Source organism: Mesoplodon bidens (genome assembly GCF_964165515.1).
Source record: "Mesoplodon bidens genome assembly, chromosome: 4".
Lineage (NCBI taxonomy): Eukaryota > Metazoa > Chordata > Mammalia > Artiodactyla > Ziphiidae > Mesoplodon > Mesoplodon bidens.
The window spans coordinates 28,151,127-28,172,825 of record NC_138160.1 but is presented as its reverse complement, the minus strand read 5'-3'; the positions used below and the strand labels follow the sequence as shown (position 1 = coordinate 28,172,825).

Here is a 21,699-nt window from a genome sequence, read left to right as displayed (position 1 = left end):
CAATACACTGCTAAATAACCAAGAGATCACTGAAGAACTCAAAAATACCTAAAAACAAGTGAAAATGAAAACACGACAACCCAAAACCTATGGGATGCAACAAAAGCAGTTCTAAGAGGGAAGTTTATAGCAATACAATCCTACCTCAAGAAACAAGAAACATCTCAATTAAACAAACTAACCTTACACCTAAAGCAATTAAAGAAAGAAAAGCAAAAAACCCCTAAAGTTAGCAGAAGGAAAGAAATCATAAAGATCCAATCAGAAATAAATGAAAAAAAAAATGAAGAGAACAATAGCAAAGATCAATAAAACGAAAAGCTGGTTCTTTGAGAAGATAAACAAAATTGATAAACCATTAGCCAGACTCATCAAGAAAAAAATGGGAGAAGACTCAAATCAATAGAATTAGAAATGAAAAAGGAGAAGTAACAACTGACACTGCAGAAATACAAAGGATCATGAGAGATTTCTACAAGCAACTATATGCCAATAAAATGGACAACCTGGAAGAAATGGACAAATTCTTAGAAAAACACAACCTTCCGAGACTGAACCAGGAAGAAATATAAAATATAAACTGTCCAATCACAAGAACTGAAATTGAAACTGTGATTAAAAATCTTGCAACAAACAAAAGCCCAGGACCAGATTGCTTCACAGGTGAATTCTATCAAAAATTTAGAGAACAGCTAACACCTATCCCTCTCAAACTCTTCCCAAATATAGCAGAGGGAGGAACACTCCCAAACTCATTCTGTGAGGCCACCATCACCCTGATACCAATACCAGACAAAGATGTCCCCCAAAAAGAAAACTACAGGCCAATATCACTGCAGAACATAGATGCAAAAATCCTCAAGAAAACACTAGCAAACAGAATCTAACAGCACATTAAAAGGATCATACACCATGATCAAGTGGATTTTTTGCAGGAATGCAAGGATTCTTCAGTATATGCAAATCAATCAATGTGATACACCATATTAACGAATTGAAGGAGAAAAACCATATGATCATCTCAATAGATGCAGAGAAAGCTTTAGACAAAATTCAACACCCATTTATGATAAAAACCCTCCAGAAAGTAGGCATAGAGGGAACTTTCCTCAACATAATAAAGGTCATATATGACAAAACCACAGCCAATATCATTCTCAATGGTGAAAAACAAACCATTTCCACTAAGATCAGGAACAAGACAAGCTTGCCTACTCTCACCGCTATTTATTCAACATAGTGTTGAAAGTTTTAGCCACAGCAATCAGAGAAGAAAAAGAAGTAAAATGAATCCAAATCAGAAGAGAAGTAAAAGAGTCACTGTTTGCAGATGACATGACACTATACATAGAGAATCCTAAAGATGCTACCAGAAAACTACTGGTGCTGATCAATGAATTTGGGAGAGTCACAGGATACAAAATTAATGCACAGAAATCTCTTGTAGTCCTATACACTAATGATGAAAAATCTAAAAGAGAAATTAAGGAAACTCTCCCATTTACCATTGCAACAAAAAGGATAAAATATCTAGGAATAAACCTACTGAAGGAGACAAAAGACCTGTATGCAGAAAACTATAAGACACTGATGAAAGAAATTAAAGACGATACAAATAGATGGAGAGCTATACCATGTTCTTGGATTTGGAAGAATCAATATTGTGAAAATGACTGTACTACCCAAAGCAATCTACAGATTCAATGCAATCCCTATCAAACTACCAATGGCATTTTTCACAGAACTAGAACAAAGAATTTCACAATTTGTATGGAAACAGAAAAGACCCCAAAGCCAAAGCAATCTTGAGAAAGGAAAATGGAGCTGGAGGAATCAGGATCCCTGACTTCGGACTATACTACAAAGCTACAATAATCAAGACAGTATGGTACTGTCACAAAAACAGAAATATAGATCAATGGAACAGGACAGAAAGCCCAGAGACAAACCCACACATAGATAGTCACCTTATCTTTGGTAAAAGAGGCAACAATAATCAATGGAGAAAAGACGTAGTCTTCAATAAGTTGTGCTGGGAAAACTGGACAGCTACATGTAAAAGAATGAAATTAGAACACTCCCTAACAACATACACAAAAATAAACTCAAAATGGATTAAAGACCTAAATGTAAGGCCAGACACTATCAAACTCTTAGATAAAAACTTAGGCAGAACACTGCATGGCATAAATCACAGCAAGATCCTTTTTGACCCATGTCCTAGAGAAATGGAAATAGAAACAAAAATAGACCAGTGGGACCTAATGAAACTTCCAAGCTTTTGCACAGCAAAGGAAACCATAAACAAGATGAAAAGATAACCCTCAGAATGGGAGAAAATATTTCCCAACGAAGCAACTGACAATGGATTTATCTCCAAAATATACAAGCAGCTCAATATCAAAAGAACTAACAGCTCAATCCAAAAATGAGCACAAGACCTAAATAGACATTTCTCCAAAGAAGATATACAGATTGTCAACAAAGACATGAAAGGATGCTCACCATCACTAATCATTAGAGAAATGCAAATCAAAACTACAGTGAGGTATCACCTCACCCTAGTCAGAATGGCCATCATCAAAAAATCTACAAACAATAAATGCTGGAGAGGCTGTGGAGAAAAGGGAACCCTCTTGCACTGTTGGTGGGAATGTAAATTAATACAGCCACTATGGAGAACAGTATGGAGGTTCCTTAAAAAACTAAAAAGAAAACTACCGTATGACCCAGCTATCCCACTGCTGGGCATATACCCTGAGAAAACCATAATTCAAAAAGAGTCATGTACCACAATGTTCATTGCAGTTCTATTTACAATAGCCAGGATATGGAAGCAACCTAAGTGTCCATCAAGAGATGAATGGATAAAGAATATATGGCACATATATACAATGGAGTATTAGTCAGCCATAAAAAGAAACAAAATTTCATTATTTGTAGTGAGGTGGATGAACGTAGACACTGTCACACAGAGTGAAGTAAGTCAGAAAGAGAAAAACAAATACCATATGCTAACACATATATATGGAATCTAAAAAAAAAAAAAGGTTCTGAAGAACCTAGGGGAAGCACTGGAACAGAGACACAGATATAGAGAATGGACTTGAGGACAATGGGACAGGGAAGGGTAAGCTGGGACGAAGTGAGAGAGTGGCATGGACATATATACACTACCAAATGTAAAATAGATCGCTAGTGGGAAGCAGCCACATAGCACAGGGAAATCAGCTCAGTGCTTTGTGTCCACCTAGAGAGGTGGGATAGGGAGGGTGAGAGGGAGACACAAGAGGGGGTGAGATATGGGGATGTATATATATATATGTATAGCTGATTCACTTTGTTCTACAGCAGAAACTAACACACCATTGTAAGGCAAGTATACTCCAATAAATGTTAAAAAAAATTTTTTAATGGACTGGTAATATAACATGTTGTCAAGGGTGTGGAGAAGGAAACAAGGACTCTCATGCATTTATGGTGACGTGTAAAATGGCATGACCATTTCTGGGGACAGTTTGCCAGTTTCCTATACAGTTAAACATACTTATCATATGACCTAGTACATCTTCTTCTGAGGTGTTTACTCAGAGAAATGAAGACTTATGTCTGTAAAAAGACTTGTACATGAATGTTCATAGGTGCTTTATTTATAGCTACTCCAAATTGGAAACAACCCAAGCAATGATGGGTTCAGTAAATAACCAGATAAACAAATTATAGTATGTCATAAAATTAAATTCTACCCAGCAATGGAAAGGAATATACTACTGATACACAGCGTGGAGGAATCTCACAAATATTATGCTGAATAAAAGAACAAATTCTATTTATATGTAATTGTAGCATAAGCAAAAAAATCCATTAAAGCAATTTTTAAAAAAAGAACATCAATTTTCACCTAAGTCAGAGTATGGGGATAAGAAGGGAGATGAGTACAAAGGGATGCTAACAATCTTTCCTCAGAGATGAAAATGTTCTATATCTTGATTAGAGTGTAGTTTACATTATATACATTTGTCAAAATTCATTTTACCTTAAATGTATGCATTTGATTGAATGTAAATTATACAATTCAATTCCTTTAAAAAAATTTAGACCTTTCATATCCTGACTTCCACCTTCTCTGCAGCCTAATCTCTAGCTGTTTCATCTTGAACTTTTAAGTTTTCTTCATTGGGTCACTTCTTGCCTTCAGGTTTTTGCATATACCGCCCCCAAACTTGATAATTTTTCCACTCCTTCTTCGGCTTGAGGAACGCATTTCCTTCTAACCCCAGATCCATTAAGTGCTCATCCTATCTGCTTCCACAGCACTCCAGAATAGCACTCAGTGGAAGATATATATCCCTTTTTAATGTTTAATTGTCTGTCTTTCCTGTTAAATTATAATCTGTCTGAGTACAGGAACTGTGCTTGCTTTGTTCCCACAAGATACCTGTCACAGCCTTGGCTTGTAGTTGGCACTTAATAAATATTTGTTGAATAAGTGAATGAGTGAATCAGTAAATGAACAGATCTCCTGAGATCTTCAGGTAGATTCTCAGTGATTTCCAGGTTCTGTTTTCTCGGTGAAATTAATTGAGGGCTTCCCCCTCTAAGTGAATGTTATTTTTGGTATGGCGCCACACAGTTTATTATAGGCATTTTTTCCTAAATTATACTTCCCAGAAGCCACCGTTTTTGTAGGAGCAGTGAGTCACAGAAATGCAATTCTTGGCTGTGCCTTCCGCCACCACCCCGTCCCCCCAGCTAGCCAAACTAAACATTCCATGTTAACCGTGTTTTTGATTGTGTAAAGGATTTCTGTCTGAATTAGCTTGTCTATCAAGATATTTTGTAGTCTCCTTCCACTCTGAAAAGTGTAGCTTATTCTTCCTTTCTTACAATGTTTCTTACCTTTTTGCAAATGATTTTGAAAAATAGTTGCCATATAAATAATAATTTATGCAAACATTATAGATGAAACCTTCTAAGGTAGATTTTTATCCACTCTACCACCGTTTCTTGTCTTTTATTCTATTGATATGTAGTTTTGAAGCTTTTAGGAAAAACTAAGGTACTATGCATTCAATTTAATGTTTAAGAGAGAGGTACCGAGCCCCCTTCTCAAAGATCTTAGAGTCTTGTGGACTTACAAATAAACAAACCATTTTGTGCTCTATAACACAATAAAGGCATGTCCAGGGCACTAAATGGGGATTGGGGTCTACAACTCTATGTACATTATATCTCATTGTTAAACATGCTGCTAAGATAGGCATTAGTAGTCCCACTTTACAAATAAAGATTATGTTAATAACAGGGCCCTTATGTTTTCAAGGTCACACCACTAGTAAATGGCACAACCAAAATTCAGACCAGGCAGATTTTTAAGCCCATGCCCTTTTTAAATTGTTTTTTTAAGTTACCCTTTATTTCTTAAGCTGTTGATGGATACACTGGCATTCATTCTTTGGTTTTTTTTGGTTTGGGGAGTTTTCTTGGCCACACTGCATGACATGCGGGATCTTAGTTCCCCGACCAGGGATCCAACCCATGCCCCAGAAGCTCGGAGTCTTAACCACTGGACCACCAGGGAGGTCCCAAGCCTATGCCCTTTTGTATACACTGTTCTTCCTGCCAAGTGCAGGAAGGGAAGAAAATTAAGGAGTCAGGAATGACCCACAGTTTTCCAGGGAGGTAGATTGAGTGGCAATTGATGGCGCCCATATTCTGGGACCAAGAATGCAGAAGAGGGGCAAGTTTGGAGGAGAACATGATATTTTGAGATATTTGAAGATCAGTGTTTGATGATCTTGAGACTGGGATGCCTCTGTGCAATTATGTCCAGCTACCACAGGCAATGGGAATGAGAGCCTGGAGCACAAGCTATAGTCATGGTTTGGATATAAAGGCATGAACACCATAGTACCTATGTAGTGGTTGAAACTTTGGGTATGTATCAAATCACCCAGAAGGAGTATGTAGACTAAGAGGCTTAAACATCCATCTTTGATTCATTGGCCTCTAGATTCCTCTTATATATATTATATAAAAATCTCATGAATATATCAGGGCTTAATTAAAGTTGGACTCATTCATTTAACAAATATTGATGAAGTTACTGAGTATTAATTATGTGTTCAACAGTGGACTAGGCTCTATGGGGAGTAGAAAGGAAGAAGATATTATTTCCCCACTCTAGGAGCCTACCATTTGGTTGGCAAGTCAGGGTATATTTATATACCAACTACTGGAAGTCATAATGCACAATCTACACTATGGACAGTTACCAGCATGTTTTATGTTTGTGCATATGTTTCAAGGAAACCTTGAGTGTCTCATAACAAATCATCCCAAGACATCCAAAAGGTATAATATACACATCATTGATATAAGCTCTTCCTAGTTTGCTACTTCGGTTTCTGTTCTTTGGAAGCTCTTTGGAAACTGTTTATCACTTAAATAATAAAAACGTTTCTTTCTTGAGCATGTTATGCTTTAAGCCTGTTTACTTTAATGCTGAAAAATGCAGGTAGACCTCAGGAAGGCTGGAACTTTGAATTGGAAAGCTGTAGGGAGACCCATGCATGACCTCACTCCATTTCTCATCCCTGCTTCTCTCTGCATATCTGGTTCATTCTTCTTTCTGCAGACTCTCTCTCTCTACTCCTAAAGGTGCCTGACAAAATCTGGCCACTCAGAGTAGAATACGGTTGCTAAGTGTTTTCTGGGTCTTGAGTTCCTTTTGGTTTTCCTCTGTGAACACTGTGTATGTATTATTTTTAACCCTTACAACAACTCTTCAAGACTGAAATTATTCTCTCTGCATTACATATGAGGAAACTGAAGCTGAGAGAGATTGTGGCCTCCCAAGTCATTGTCATCTGTTGGGGATTCAAAGATAAAAAGATAAGACCTCTGCCCTCATGGACTTCATAGTCCAGTGATGCAGCAGATATTCATTGTTATAGGTATAAACATAAACTAATCATCACAGAATTCTGTGAGCAGTGCTATAGTGTGTAAACATAGAATTGTAGTAAGACAAAGAATTATGCCTGGAGAAGCAGAGAGAGCACTGTAGAAAGGACATCTGAACCAAACTTGGAAAGATGTGTAGCTCTCCAGGTATAAAAGCAGGGAAATGATGTTCCAGTCAGTAGGAGTCTTAAGTTAGAGAGGCACAAGAGTATTTATTATCAACAGGAAGAGCAGTGCTGTCCATGTTTCTCCTTGAACCCGTGGCTCACCTTCTGAGTTGGCAGCCAAGCACAGGTACACTAATGGTGAACCTGGCTATAGATCCTGCTGAAATGCTTCAAAATAATCTGATTTCCAGAGAAGCCAGAGAAGAGAACACTTGAAACCAATATTTGGTATAAAAATGTAGTCTCTTTCTTGCTCTCTAGTTTTCTCTTCTCCTCCCTATACCTCCACCCCAACCACAATATAAATCAGCACAAAAAACAATGTGGGCCTTGGCAGTAATTGCTGTTAGTTTTGAGTGATGAAAACACAACAGATTTGGGCATTACAAAAGCCTCTTGTGTGGTACATTATACGTTTTTCAGGACTTCCCGAAGTATATTTGTACTGTCTCTGTCTTCCATATCCCACACAGCTTTGCATAGAACTTTGGGGATATCCCACCAAGTAATATGACTCTGGATTCTATACAGACTTATTTAGCAAGCTATGAGTTACATAATCTTACTTACGTCTCTTCAGAAATACGGCTGAAATGTAAGTGCTGTCTATACAGATAGCAGCTTCAGACTGTCTCTAGCTTGTTACAAATGGAGAAAAGTACCAACAATTTTCACTTACGAAATACATTCTCTCATAGCTAAGCTATACCCCCAGAGATGTTTAAATAAAAAGTTTTTTCTTAAATTATGAGAAATGCTAATAAGGAAGAAAGATTTGCTACTTAAAATATATTTAAATTTCAGTAGAATTATACGTGAACATCTGTAAATTCATTCTATTCCTTAAGCTCTGAAGAAGATGGACGTGTGTTTCTATGGAATTCTCTTTCAGCTTAGCATTTGTCAGTAGAATAATCGTTATCCATGCCATTGTTATCAGAAATAGCCCTATCTTCTTCTGAACCTCAGCTGAAGGTCTTGTTAGTGTAGGGCATGACAAATATTGCAATACCAAACTACCTCACTTTATCTAATGTAACTGAAAATCAACTAGTCAGATAAAAGCAAGCACAGATGTATTTAAGTATGTCGCCCCACTAGCCCTCACCACTAATGGAAACAGTATCTAATTATGGCAGATAATTTTAAAAATCTTTTTGTCCAGGTAATTGTATGTATATGTAATAAAAATTGAAAAAAATATAAAATATACATGGTAAGGTGAGAGTAAGTCTTTCTTCCTCAGCACACCCCAGCCATATTGCACTAGCTCTAAAAGCAATTACCATATTCAAACTTTCTCTACCCTTCCAGAGATATTATGCACATATGTGTGTGTATGTTTGTGTGTGTATGCACACACATTGCTTTAATTTTATACAAATGGTGGCACTTATTACACACTAATTTGCATCTTGTGTTTTCACTTAACACATCTTAGAGTTGTTGCATATTAGTCCATGTAGACCTGCCTCATTCTATTTAATCCTGCTTAGTATTCCATTACTTCATTGCACTGTAATTCATTTACCAGATCACTATTGATGGAAATTCATGCTGTTTCTAGTCTTTTGCTAATACAGACAATGTTGCAGTGAATATAGTTTGCATATATATAGAAATATTTGTCAGATAAATTTCTGGAAGCAGAATTGTTGGGCTAATGATGGGGAGGGGGAGAAAAGGTGTTTTTTGAGTAGAAGTTCAGAAGTGATCAGAGGTTTTGTACCTTAGCTTAGCTCTGTATCTGTCTTTCTTGGTTCTTTCTCTCTCCTAGGGATTCCTTACCTGAGACTATTCAGACACTACAATACAGCTCATCTCTACTTTCTCACCAGTATTCTGAATTTCTTTGTCTTTTTATCCTACCTACTCCATCAGTCATCAAAGCTGGATCAATCAAAACATCTCCCTTCTTTACTGCTATACCTAGACTGCCAAGTGTTTGGGGGAAACACATGTAATTTTGTTCTATAACAAATTTATATTTTCTTAGGTCATTTAGGGACTCTATACTACTCAAAAATCTTTTTACTTACACCTAACAAATTGTCCCTCCATTTCCAACATTGGCCATTCCACTGGCTGATCCATATTCACAAGCTTTTTATCTTACTTATACCATACTCACTCTTAGGAAATGGCTTGGTTCCCTACTTCTTAGAGAAAGACAACTCATTAATATTAGAACCCCCTTAACTTCCCTTTTTACCCTTAAAATTTCTACATGAAATTCTTGGACTATCTCAAAACAAGAGCTCCCCTTTTACTATTTAATGCTAATCCTGCCACATACTCCTTATTCCCACTGCCTCTCTACTGATTTTTTCACCCCAGTCTGTAAAGAAGTTCTGTAAAATAACAGTCCTCTCTCTGCTCTTTATTCTCCTTCAGTAATTGCTTCCCATTCCTTCCCAAGTAGCATTCTTAACAGAGTAAGCTGAAGAATAGATGTTTCCAGTTTCATTTCCAATCTGCTTTTCCAGTCATTAAAGAAAGGGGACTGCCTCTACCGCAGCACTGACACTGCTCTTGCCAAGGTCCCCAAAGAACATCAAATTTTGACCATTTTTGATCAGTCTTGGGCATCCCCCTGTACTTGCATTTTCTCCAGCATTTGATCCTTGAATCACCCCTAATCCCACCTCTCCCTAGAGAATTTCTCAGCTATTTTATTTATTTGCTTTCTTCTTGTTCTCCTTAACTCATTTTTTCTTGACTCTTTTTACAAGCTATTTTCTGGTTTCTTTCTGACTTTAGGTCTTTAAGTCCTATGTTTCCTAGGATTAAGTCCTCATCAAGTTTTTCTTCCCTTTATTCTTTCCATGAATGATCTCATTTATTCCCTAGTTTCAGTGATCATCTGTATGCTGATGACTCATAGAGCCTGTCTACACCTCTCTCCTTGACTCCAGACGATATTTACAACTGCCTAATAGTCTTCTTTACTTGGTTGACTCACAGATACCTGAAATATAACATGTCCCAAATTGAACTCACTTTTCAGTTCCCCACCCCATTTCTCAAGGCTGTCCTTTCTATCCATCATTCACTCAGTCACCCAGGCCAGGAATCTTTAAATCATCTCCTCTTGCTTTTCCCTCTTTCAGCTACACCTGATCAGTCACTAAATTCTGCTGTTTCTATCTCCTAGGTTCCGATTGGATTCACTCTCTTATTTCCATACCCATGTGATTGCGGGAGTTTTATCTCTCATTATTTCTTACCTAAACTATTTCAGTAATCTGCTAATTGGCCTCCGTCAATTTATGTACTTCTAATTAAGCTCCTCCACACTGCTTGGTAGAATTATCTTTGTAAATTGCTTATCATATTATGTTACTCCCTTACTTAAAATTTTTTTCTAAGTTTTCATTGTCTACAGTACAGTTTGAACTATTTATCGCACTTTACATTTTACTTGCTTCACCAGCTTCATCACCTCTGACTTTTCAACACATGTCGTATACTTCAGTCTTTAAAAACTATTCATAATTGCCTCCATATCCCTTTCCCTTCTATCTCTGGATGGTTGTTCACACGATTTCTTGGCCTTTCTCACTCTGTCTCCTAAGGAATATCTGTTGACCTTTCAAACTCAGATGAAGTGCTCTCTCCACTATGGCTCCATAGACTTTCTTTAATAACTGTATATTTTTAAAACTCACTGCTCTATTTCCTCCATTAGACTGCAAGAGGTTCCTGGCGAATGACCATGCTTTATTCATCTATGTATATTTATTATCTTTCACAATTCCTTGTACTGAGAAGCCATTCAAAAAGTAGTCACTGAATAATGTCCTTTGTTTGGTCCCTGTTTTCTTTCTTTATTCTAGTTTATAGTTTACTGTCCAATTAGTTTTCCTAAAACAGTTCTCTGTTTATGTCACTTCTGCCCTCTAAATCTTCCGAGGGACTTTGCTCACCTATAGGTTGATTCCAAACTCCTTGGTACGGTGCTTAGTTTCCTCAGACCTGTTTCCCCATATTTCTTTCCAACATCACTGTAAGTGTATCTACATGTACCTTTTACTTTCTTCCCAGAGTGGTCTACTCGATATTCTTCAAAATGTTCCATGTGAATTTACACTCCTCTTTTACCGCTCAGATCATTATCCTGAGGTCAAATGACTTTTCCTCTTTTCTACCTTGTCTGGTCTCACTCAGCCTTCACAGTGGAGTTTGAATCTACAGCTCCGTAGGACTTTCCCTGACCATTCCCTGAATAATAAATCTCTTTCTCCCAACTGTCACAGCACTTGTTCTTTATACCATAGGTTGTTGTGTTCAGCATTTATTTCATTGCTTGTATTCCTTGTTATCTTTGTGAAATTTTGACTTTTATTTGTCTCAACTATGTGACTAATATATAATGCATTAAGGATAGGGACTATATCTCAACAGTATTGAATCAATGCTTCTATTGTCCTTCACATCATTGATCAGGACTATTGTTATTCTTTCTCATATAAGGGATGACAATTTATTGATTTCCTGACTTGACTTACATGTGATTTTAGTCTTAACCAAGTTTTAAGTGCATTTTTGCTTATCGATTCTGACCATTTCTTAAATATGATATTATTTTCTATTGATTTCTAATCTTCTGCCTGCATGGCTGATGGTCCATAATTTTTAAAAACTTGTCCCTTACTCTTTAGCTTCCTGATCCAATTATCTTCCTCTGTATTGAGCCAATTGCTGATATGATGAGGAGGAGGAAAAAGAGGAGGGGGAGGAGTTAACCTGAGTGTTTCAATCATGTTTCAAGGTACAGGGCTTCTTGTTTTCTCTTGTGGACATAGTCATGTGAACATATTCATCAAGTAGAGATAGAGAAAATTTGCTGCTTCTGTATCCCAAAGTACGAAGGAAACATGTGGTCACCAGATGTGATGAAATAGAATTCCAGGGTCTCACTGTTTTTAACTTTTGGGCCTATTATCTGTCCCAAGCCGCTAGGTCCCTTTTGCATGTTATCCCCACCCAGAGATTGGACAGGGACACTCCCCATTTCTAAGGCCATGTCTTTAGGCTCATGGCCATATCTTTTTCCTTTTCCAACCTCAGCCACTTGAAAGAACTCCAACTTACAAAAGTGGTAAACTATTTGAGGTGCAAATTGTATTAGTTATTCTTCGTCCAGATTTCTCAAACTTGAAGAAAATAGGCAATTTTGTGACAATACATATTAGCTTCACTTACTACTTCACTTCCCTCCCTTTAGCAGTTCTGGAGCTCCAGGCCCAGTTCAAGCTCTTTTCCTGCTAGGCCTGTGCCTATTCCCAGCTTCTGGTCTCACATGCTGTACACCAGTGCTGGCTCTACTGTCCACTTTGCCGGATGCAGCCTGTTGTATTAATGAAGTTATACATTTGAACCAGATGAGTTTGACTTGGTGATTGGCCCTATGCACAGTCTACAATTTCGGTCAGACTTATAAAAAGTTTGGTGAATTTGGCACCATCTTTGAGGAAGTGTGGACTCTCTTAATACTCCAGAGAGAAACCTTCGGGATCTCAGACATTCCGTCTCTTGTGGGCTTCCAGAAAAGGCCACCCTCTGCTGGCATGGAAGAGAGAGTTCCTTTTCAAACTATTCAAGTCATGTTGTGACTTGAAGTCGAAGTCTAGTACAAAATCATGAAAACACAAGAGATAATTTGCACTGATTCTAGAATAAGCAGGTTCACTCTACTGCATAGGGACTCTGGTTTAGATGGTCCAGGAAGAAAACATTTCTACCACTGAAGTAGAATTCTATGAAAGAGTTTAAAATAAATGTCATTTCTAAAACATGAGAAAAAAATACAGCTAAGTTATTTTGCTGAGGGGAGACAATGACCAGATCCCATGTACCAATTAAAAGGGATTTGTAGGTTCCAAGGTGGGATACCTCTTTGATTCGTCCTCTTGTCGGCTTCAGTAGAAATGAGGCTTCAATTAGGAGCTTAGTGATAAAGCCTGAGAATTTTTTCCATCCCAGATTTTTAAAGAATCATAAAGCAGCTTGAAAGAAAGCCTCACTCACTCATCCTGAAATCTCCACTGCAAAACAAATAATTGAAACCATAGCTGGGCATCATTAATGAGGATACATTATTATAATTTATTATACTGTTTTTGGAGGGCTGTTTTTCCTCCATTTTTTCTCATCTGTCTCCTCTGTTACCTCTCCTACTACACTGGAGACTGAGCAAAATGCAGATGTTAAGAACATAAAGATATCAAAGAGTTAGTCTTGGCTGAGTTAGCAGTGACCACATTATAGATCTCAGATTTTTCCTCCTTTCATGTGGCTTTTTTGTAGGTTGGACAATAAATTTGCTAGTATGAATTACTACACATTTGATCCAAACGTGCTGCAGTGGATAAAAAGAAGTAACTGTGGATAGGTCTGCGGGAACTTCTAGATCAAATTCGGGTATACATGGAGGGGCCCTAGAATTTAGGTGAAGCTTTTCAAATCTGACAAATACATTGCTTAAGACATTTGAAAAATTCTTAAAACAAATAATAGAAAACCCTCCTTGTGCCTAATTACCACACAGATTTTCATTTAGGGAGTCATATAAGGTAATTATAGTTAGTTAATGTTACTTCTATTCACCTAAATATATCTCTACCTTTTGGTTGAGGGGTTCCCTTTTTTAATATTAAAGAATCTTCTAACTGCTTACAAAGCCCTGATGTTGAAAAGTGTTTAATTATATATAGATGTTCTAAATCCATCCTAAGCACTAAAACTGTGCCTTTCTTGTTTAAACTGTTAAACCTCTTGTCTAGCAATCATGAGCTTCTGTATTTTTTATCTGAAAAGACTATATTTAGAGCAATGATTCTCAAACTTGACTGTACATTAAAATCACCTGAGGAGCTTTAAAAATTTCTGATGCCCAGGCTGTACTCCAGACCACTTAAATCAGAATTTTAGGACATGGTACCTAGGCGTCGGTACTTTTTCTAGATCCCTAGAAAATTCCAATGTGTAGACAAGGTAGAGACCACTGATTTAGAAAGGTAGCATATTTTGATGGAAGAGCAAAGGCTTTGGAGTCAGCTAGTTCCTTGGTTGGTGTTCCATTACTAGCACTTTATTCATTCATCTGAAAATATTTGAACACCTAATAAAAAAATAAAATGCCTAATACACACTGGTACGTTCAATACATGGGAAGTATTATTATAGTAATAATAATGTCTACTAATAAAACTGTCTTATGAATGGCACTATATACATATAGAAAACAATATATTAATAAGATTGCATTTGAAGTGCCTTGTTATGCTTCAAGGTTACATTTACATTCTGTATTCATAAGGGTGACAAAGTCAAATAGACATCTCATCCACCTTTTAGTCTCTTAACACTTGGTACTTACCTTACAATGATTATTTTAATTCCACTTTGGAATTAATTCCAAAGTGGAATTAATTTGGTATAATTAATTTGGTATACATATTGTCTTTATCAGTGCATGAAAAATATTATATTCATTGGTGCAATGCTAAACTCTAAGCTTCTCGAGAACAGAAAATGTTTTCTTACTCATCCTGGCATCCCCATCTTAGCATGGTGCATCTCTCTCCATGATTCTAACATGCAGCCTGTTTTCTGAAGTCAGGTAGTTTGGTCATATTTGAGAAGCAATTAAAGACAGAGTACTGAAGGAATTATAGACTTTATATCCATAAGGGGTGTGTATGTTTGCACGTGTGTGCATGTGTGCCTGTGTGTGTGAGTGCGTGTCTGTGTGTTTGGAGAGAAAGATTTTCTATTAAAGGAAACCGTGCTTAGTTTAGTTCATTCCTTGGCTTATGGCCTCTTGCAGTAGGCATTTTCCCGAGGGTTGTCTGTTAGAAGACTGATCTTGTGGGTGGTCTGCCATACTGAATTTTGGATCTAAGATCTCAGCTCCAAGGCCCTCATCCTCCATAATGCCAGCAGACGGTACACTCCATCAATGCCTAATTTCTTCCTAGTAGTTTGAACCCACAGTCTTTTTTGGTTTGGTACCAGAATCAACTTCATAAGACATAGAAGAAAGAATGTCTGGAATTGGGAACCTAAATATGTGACTTTCTTTTGAGAGGTGATTGATCAGAAGAACATTTGTTATCCACAGTGTGTTTATGGAAAACAGCTTTAAGAAGGAAAGGCTTTCTGACCTCATGGCAACCAGTTTTTGCCCACTGAAACTCCTGTCTTGATTGTTCTTTTAATTAATAACCATTTTAAACAAGAATTTGAGGAGGAAAAGGGTATGGTCATTTAAACTATCAATTGGCTGTACTTCTAACCACATTGTTCCAATCTGCACTTGTAGCTAAAGCCTCCACACAGCTGAATCCATGACACATTCTAAACGAACTTAGGGGAAACCCTGAAATAAGGGTAGAGAATGTTTAGGCAAAGGGCCTTTTAAAACAGAGAAAATATTTTTTTAAAGTGTTGAAATACAAGGGTGTCCATAATTTTTGCCTTTCTCCAATAAATTTATAGTCATGTAGAACATGCTGTAAAAATGGCTAATTGAGATTAGGGACTACAAATGGGCTTAAATTATTTTATCCTCCTATTAAGAGGAACTCACTCCTAACAGATTTGACATCCTCATTAATCATCACAGCTTCCACAATACTCACAAAAACAAAAGCCATGTAAATCTGTTTGGTAGACAGAAGCAGAAAAGGAGTGGTGTGTAGCTGACACTTAAGGCCGTTAAAGTAACGTGCTGGTTTCCTATAGAGGTACTGACTAGCTTTCTTCTAATAGATATTATTTATTTTATTAAAATTCTGCTTACCAGAGTACCGTGACTGGGTATAGAGATTGCACTGAAGATATTTCATCATTGGCAGGAGAGAGAGTGGGTCCTAATCAGTATCAACCTGGAGTATATATGAGTATCTTCCAGTAAAATGAAGTTAATTTTTGAAGTTAATTTTTTCCATACCACAGATATTAATCAATACTTAGAACTTGAGTGTATTATAAATTCTGAATCATTCTTCAACCAGTGGTTTCTGGTGTATATATTACCTGAGGAAAGAAGAGGCAAGAGCCTATTGAAGGAAGAAGGAAAACAACTGAAAGCTATACTATTTCCCATTCCCACATCAATACCTCTGTGAAGACCCATCACTTATTCACAGTGGTGATCATTCAGACATTAATGATGTACAAACATTTTTGCATTCTCATTCCTGTTTTTTCTCCCCCCTTCTTAACTATAGAGTTTGAAATATATACACCTTCTCTGTTCTTGGCTACTTCTAGTTTGCTGTTGTCAATCAAATGTTGGATCATTGATCCATTTACAGTAAAAGTGTAATACATTTTGTAATAAAATTTTGTTGGATTGCAAAGATCCTGTTTCATCCCTGAGTGATGGGGAAACACCTGCATTTTAGAGGATCGTTCTAACCAAGTGATTAAGTTAAGAACACCCAGCTTGATATTGTAATACAAGTATCTTTTGGAAATTACAGTTTTTGAAAACAAAACACAGTTAATGCTACAACTAATGAGTCACAAACAAAATGCAAGAAAATAAAGATATTTTCTCAAAAAGATTTGGAAAACGTAATTAGGAGATTTTTTTTTTCGGTATGTGGGCCTCTCACTGTCGTGGCCTCTCCCATTGCGGAGCACAGGCTCCAGACGCGCAGGCTCAACAGCCAGGCCTCATGGGCCCAGCCGCTCTGCGGCATGTGGGATCTTCCTGGACCAGGGCACGAACCTGTGTCCCCTAGCATCGGCAGGCGGACTCTCAACCACTGCGCCACCAGGGAAACCCAATTAGGAGAATATTTTTAATGGTCAGTGTTTAAGATTGGCCTTGTGGTCTTCCTCTAGATTTTACAGTGTATATTTTGTAAGCTATTTCCTTTGTTCACCCTCACCTTCCTTCACATTTAGCATTGATTTAGATGGTTTGGAATGGAAAGCTTCCCCTTTCTCTAAAAAGGGGAAGCTAATCAGTAAGAGATACTATATAGTTCTCAGCATTCCCTGCTAAGAACTTTACTAGCATGATTGATCCTCTTGGCATTAATCTTCCTTTTTCTCTGCTCTGTGATCTGGGTTAGGATGGGGCAGTGCCTGAAAAAGCTGTAGCACCAGTGAGATGGATCCTAATTTCTACTGTAAAATTTCTTTTTTCTGGTAGGGGTTTTAAGCTTAGCTTTTTACTGTTTGTGTGAAGGCAAAATGTGGCTGTCTCAAAAATATTCTAATAGCACATCCTGGGAAGGCCAACCAGCCAAAAACATCATTGGATGTTCATTTTGTTCCCCAGTTTAAGGAAAGAAAAGGAAATCACACCTTATACGTAATGCCATAAATGTGCTTTCTTTGGTCGATTATGAAGAGCATGCATTGGATTTTAACATGTGGATCTTTGACTTTCGGGGGTGAGATATTTTATAATCATCCAATCATCTGGTTTGCTTCCAGTGTAATCATTATTTAATTAGGGTATAAAATTTTAATGGAGACAACATGGAAAATATTATTAATACATAACATTTATTGAATATCATCACTGCCCTAGAAGTTGAACAAAGCACAAAATTAGAGTACCTGCCAGTTAGCTTAGCATACATTTGCCAATTTTTAAAGCAATTATTTAAAAAAAAAACTATTAAGTATCTTTATAACCACTGTAGTATGAAACCTAAAAGATCTAGTTAATCCTTTTCACCAAAATTCATCATCAATATTTTAATATTACCTGCTTAGGAATACTACTCCCACTGTCTTAACAAGTGTGCCAAGATGAACTGGAATAACTAAATTTTCCCATCAAATTAGCAACGGGCTGCAGTGGGAGGACATGGATAAATAACCCTAGCAAAAACTAATTTTATCTCAAGAACTACCGAAAGGAGAAATCGCATCTCATCCCAATACGTTTTTTGTCGTGAATCACTGTAGGCTACTGTACATTCCCTAGGCAAAACGGATTGCGAGCATCGGGTTTAGAATTCTGCAGTGGTTCACTGGCCATGTATTCACAAAAATGGAAAGCCAATAGCTATTCTTGCAAATACTTTCTGTGCTTCCAAAGTATCATCCTATCTTCCTTTTCCCATTTTCAACTAAATTTATCAAAAAAAGGAGGGGGAGCAAGCGGCGGCACAGAAGGCAGTCTACACATGCTACCTGCTCTTCTTCACCGCTCACCCTTCTTACTTTCTACTCCTACCACTCAGGAGAAACTGTTCTCTCAAAGATGCCTTGTAACCTCTCATTTCCAAATTGAAAGGCTTTTACTCAGTTCTTGTTTTCATGCAAAATACAGAACAGTTGACACTGTTAAACAGCCCCTCTTTTATTAATTTCTCTTTCCAAGGCTTTGTGGCACTGCTTTCTCTGGGGTTCCCCTGACATCTTTTTTAATATCCTTTACTACCTCCTTATCTTTTTTATCCCCTAAATGATGGTGTTTCCATAAATTCTATTCTTGACATCTTATATTCTTTCTCTTCAAAGACTCCCTTAATTCTTGGACTCACTGCGTGAATTTTAACTCTGAAGTCTAGTCCACTACCACTGTGACCTTTGCTCCTACTGTTCACTCCTTCATCCCTCTGCTCCAGCCATGCTGGTCTTTTGGGCATTGTATTTGCCAAGTCGACTCTCCTCTCAGAGGTTTTGCATTTGATGCTCTCTGTGCTTGGACTGCTCTTCCCCAAGTATCTGAAGGGCATGTTTCCTCATCTCCTTCAGGTCTCTGGTCAAATGTTACCTTATAGGTAAGGCTTTCCCAGGTCACCCCATGTAAAATAGTAATTCCTACTCTCCATACTCACCTTTCTGCCTCAGGTTTCTCTATGCTCCTTAACAGCATCAGATATTTTATATGTTTTTTTATTTGCTCATCATCTGCCTCCCCATCCTATAATATGTGCTTCATAAAGTCAGGGATTTTTTATCTGTTTTGTTCCCAGTATATTCTCAGTGCCTAGAACGGTGCCCGGCACATAGTAGGTACTCAATAAATATTCGTTTCATGAATGAATGAGTTACCAGAGTTATAAAGAAGTCAAACTGTCCATGATTCCAAAATTCCTAAATCTCACTATCATTCATCTTACCTATGATGGAAGTGAGGCAACTTCTTGGATCACCTCTCAGACCATGATATGAGAATTTGTGTAGAAGAGATTTATGAAGGCACTTCTCTCAGGGGCAACTTCTTTCCCCTCTAGAGATAGTGCTGGAGAAGATAGAAATAATTAGGCAGGATGTGGCTCTGAATGTGACTCCAGTGCATTTGCCTAGAAAGCCCCTCACAGGTGAGAAAAATTAGTCATACATCAGCTTCACAAAAATCTTGAGTTAAGCTGAATTAATTACTTTGTCATCAACAATATGTTTGAATCATATTGATATGGCCAAACACAGCTCATTGAGAAAGTCAGCAGTGTGAGGAAGCCAAATAAGATTTTAAAATTCCATGGTCTTGGCAGGTCATTTTACCAATAACCAAATGATACACCATTATAAATTAAAGGTTCTTATTTTGATTTTTCAATATATTCATATTGGACCTTTCTAAAGACCAGAATATGGTCCCCCTACTATTTTTTATGTCCATAGGCCCATAAATCTAATTAAATTTAAAAAGATCCCCATAAAAATGTTCTGTGAAAAGTCTTTTTGTTAACAAAACTAAGTTTTTCACAATGCTGAAAATTTGTCATTGTAAAAATCAGAATTCTCTGAAGTCTGGTTAATTCTAAAGCAAGCTAGAACATTAGCTTGCTTTCAAGAAAGCAAATATCTCAGTGAGTTCAAAGCAAAATGTTTGGGCACAAGAGTATATAGCCATTTCAAAAAAGACTTTATTTTAAGATACTTCCTTTAAGGAACACTTGTCTAGACATGTCTTCCTTGCCTTGTGTGAAATTAATAGCTTGAAAAGAACTCTGTGAATGGTTCCAAATGCAAACTTCGAAATTGTTGAATAACTTAATAAAGACGCATTTCATTCCTGGTTTACCAAATATGGTTTGACAATGCTTCCAACAGTCAAGATGGTTTCTATAATGGAGAATGCCACATTATTTAATAATAATGCCACCCGAAAGGAGAACTCTCTTTAAGACTTAACTGCACAGAACGTCTATTTATTATTGAAAAAATAAGTTCATCCAAGCGTCCTCTGAAATCATTAATAGTGTAGAGAAAGGCTTTCTAACACAGAAAAAGCCCAAAGTCAAAGAAGAATCTGAGCCTCTCCTCTATTAGCAAAGAGAACTTTGTGTTCACCTGCACAATTGGGTGAAATAACATTAGTCTTATGAAGCAGGTGCACACTTGATGGAGAAAATAGACTCGCTGAGACTCTACACATAGTATCTGTGTGTCAGATACTTTTGCATATCTTATCTTATTCAATCCTCAAAAACAACCTGTCAGATAGGTATAGTTATTTCTATATTAATGGTAAGACAACTCTGGTTCTAAGAGATTCAGAGATGTGTGACCAAGTTGGCATTTGAACCCAGGTCTTGTGACTCCATGGCCAGTGTTCTTTCCACTAAATCACACTATCCCATGAGTCTGTCCAATCATCTGAGGCAGAAATGGTATTCACAATAAAATATTATTAGGAAAGTCAACAGATTCCAATACTCCACCCATACTCCTTCAGAAACTTCCCTCAGAAATGTTTACATTTTCTGTGCCTGTTCCAGATCCTATGGCTGTATAACAAATTAACCCACAATTCAGTGGCAGAAATCAACCGTTTATTATGCTCATGGATTCTGCAGATCAAGAGTTTGAGCAAGGCATGGCAGGGGCAGAATGCCCTCTACCCATAATGTTTGGGGGCATCGGCCAGAAGGCTAAAAGATGGAATCACCAGAAGTATACCTCATTCACATGTCTGTGGTTGTTGCTGACTATGGGCTTAGATCTTAGTTGAGACTGTGAGACAGACATCTCCATGTGGTCTGGGATTCCTCATTACATGGGACCTGAGTTCTAAGGGCAGGACCAACCCAAGAGAGGGAGTCAGAATCAGGCGAGTATAACACCTTTTTGAGCCTAGCCTTGTAATTCATGTGGTGTCACTTCTGCTGCATTCTGTTCATTAGAAGTCAGTCATTAGGGCAAGTCCTCATTTATGGGAAGGAGAATTGGGCTCCTTTTTGTGGGAACGGTGTTGGAGAATTTGCGGAGGTGTTTTAAGGTTACTACAGTGCCCCTCCCCTAGCTTTGGAGTGCCTTGCTTGCAAGAGTCTGCGACTGCAACTCTTCCTTGGAGAACTGCCCTCAGGTTGAGCCACTTTGCTCCCAAGCCAGAGGTGCCAGGGAGGTTACATGGGGAAACCCTTTTTTCACAGAATGGAACATAACTCACATTTTAATCCTGTGGGATTAAAATGAAGCTACCCTCCACAGACTTTGCTTAAAATCACTCACCTGCTTGATTTCTTTTCCTTCCTTGTCTTCTAGGAGAACTTCCTTAATAAATTTTTTTACACAAATTTTCATTTCATAGTCCTCTACTGGGAATTCAACCTATGACAGGAGTGAGTGACCTGCACAT

General features: G+C 37.5%; 1 pseudogene across 1 annotated transcript in view; it reads right to left on the bottom strand.

Annotated features, from left to right (window-relative positions):
* Positions 1 to 18,847, bottom strand: part of LOC308616305 (phosphorylase b kinase regulatory subunit beta-like) — a 106,191-nt pseudogene extending 87,344 nt beyond the window's left edge. The window contains exon 1 of the transcript in view: positions 18,653 to 18,847. The product of the transcript in view is annotated as a phosphorylase b kinase regulatory subunit beta-like (transcript). The remainder of the gene's footprint in view (positions 1 to 18,652) is intronic.
* Between the last annotated feature and the right edge of the window lie 2,852 nt (positions 18,848 to 21,699).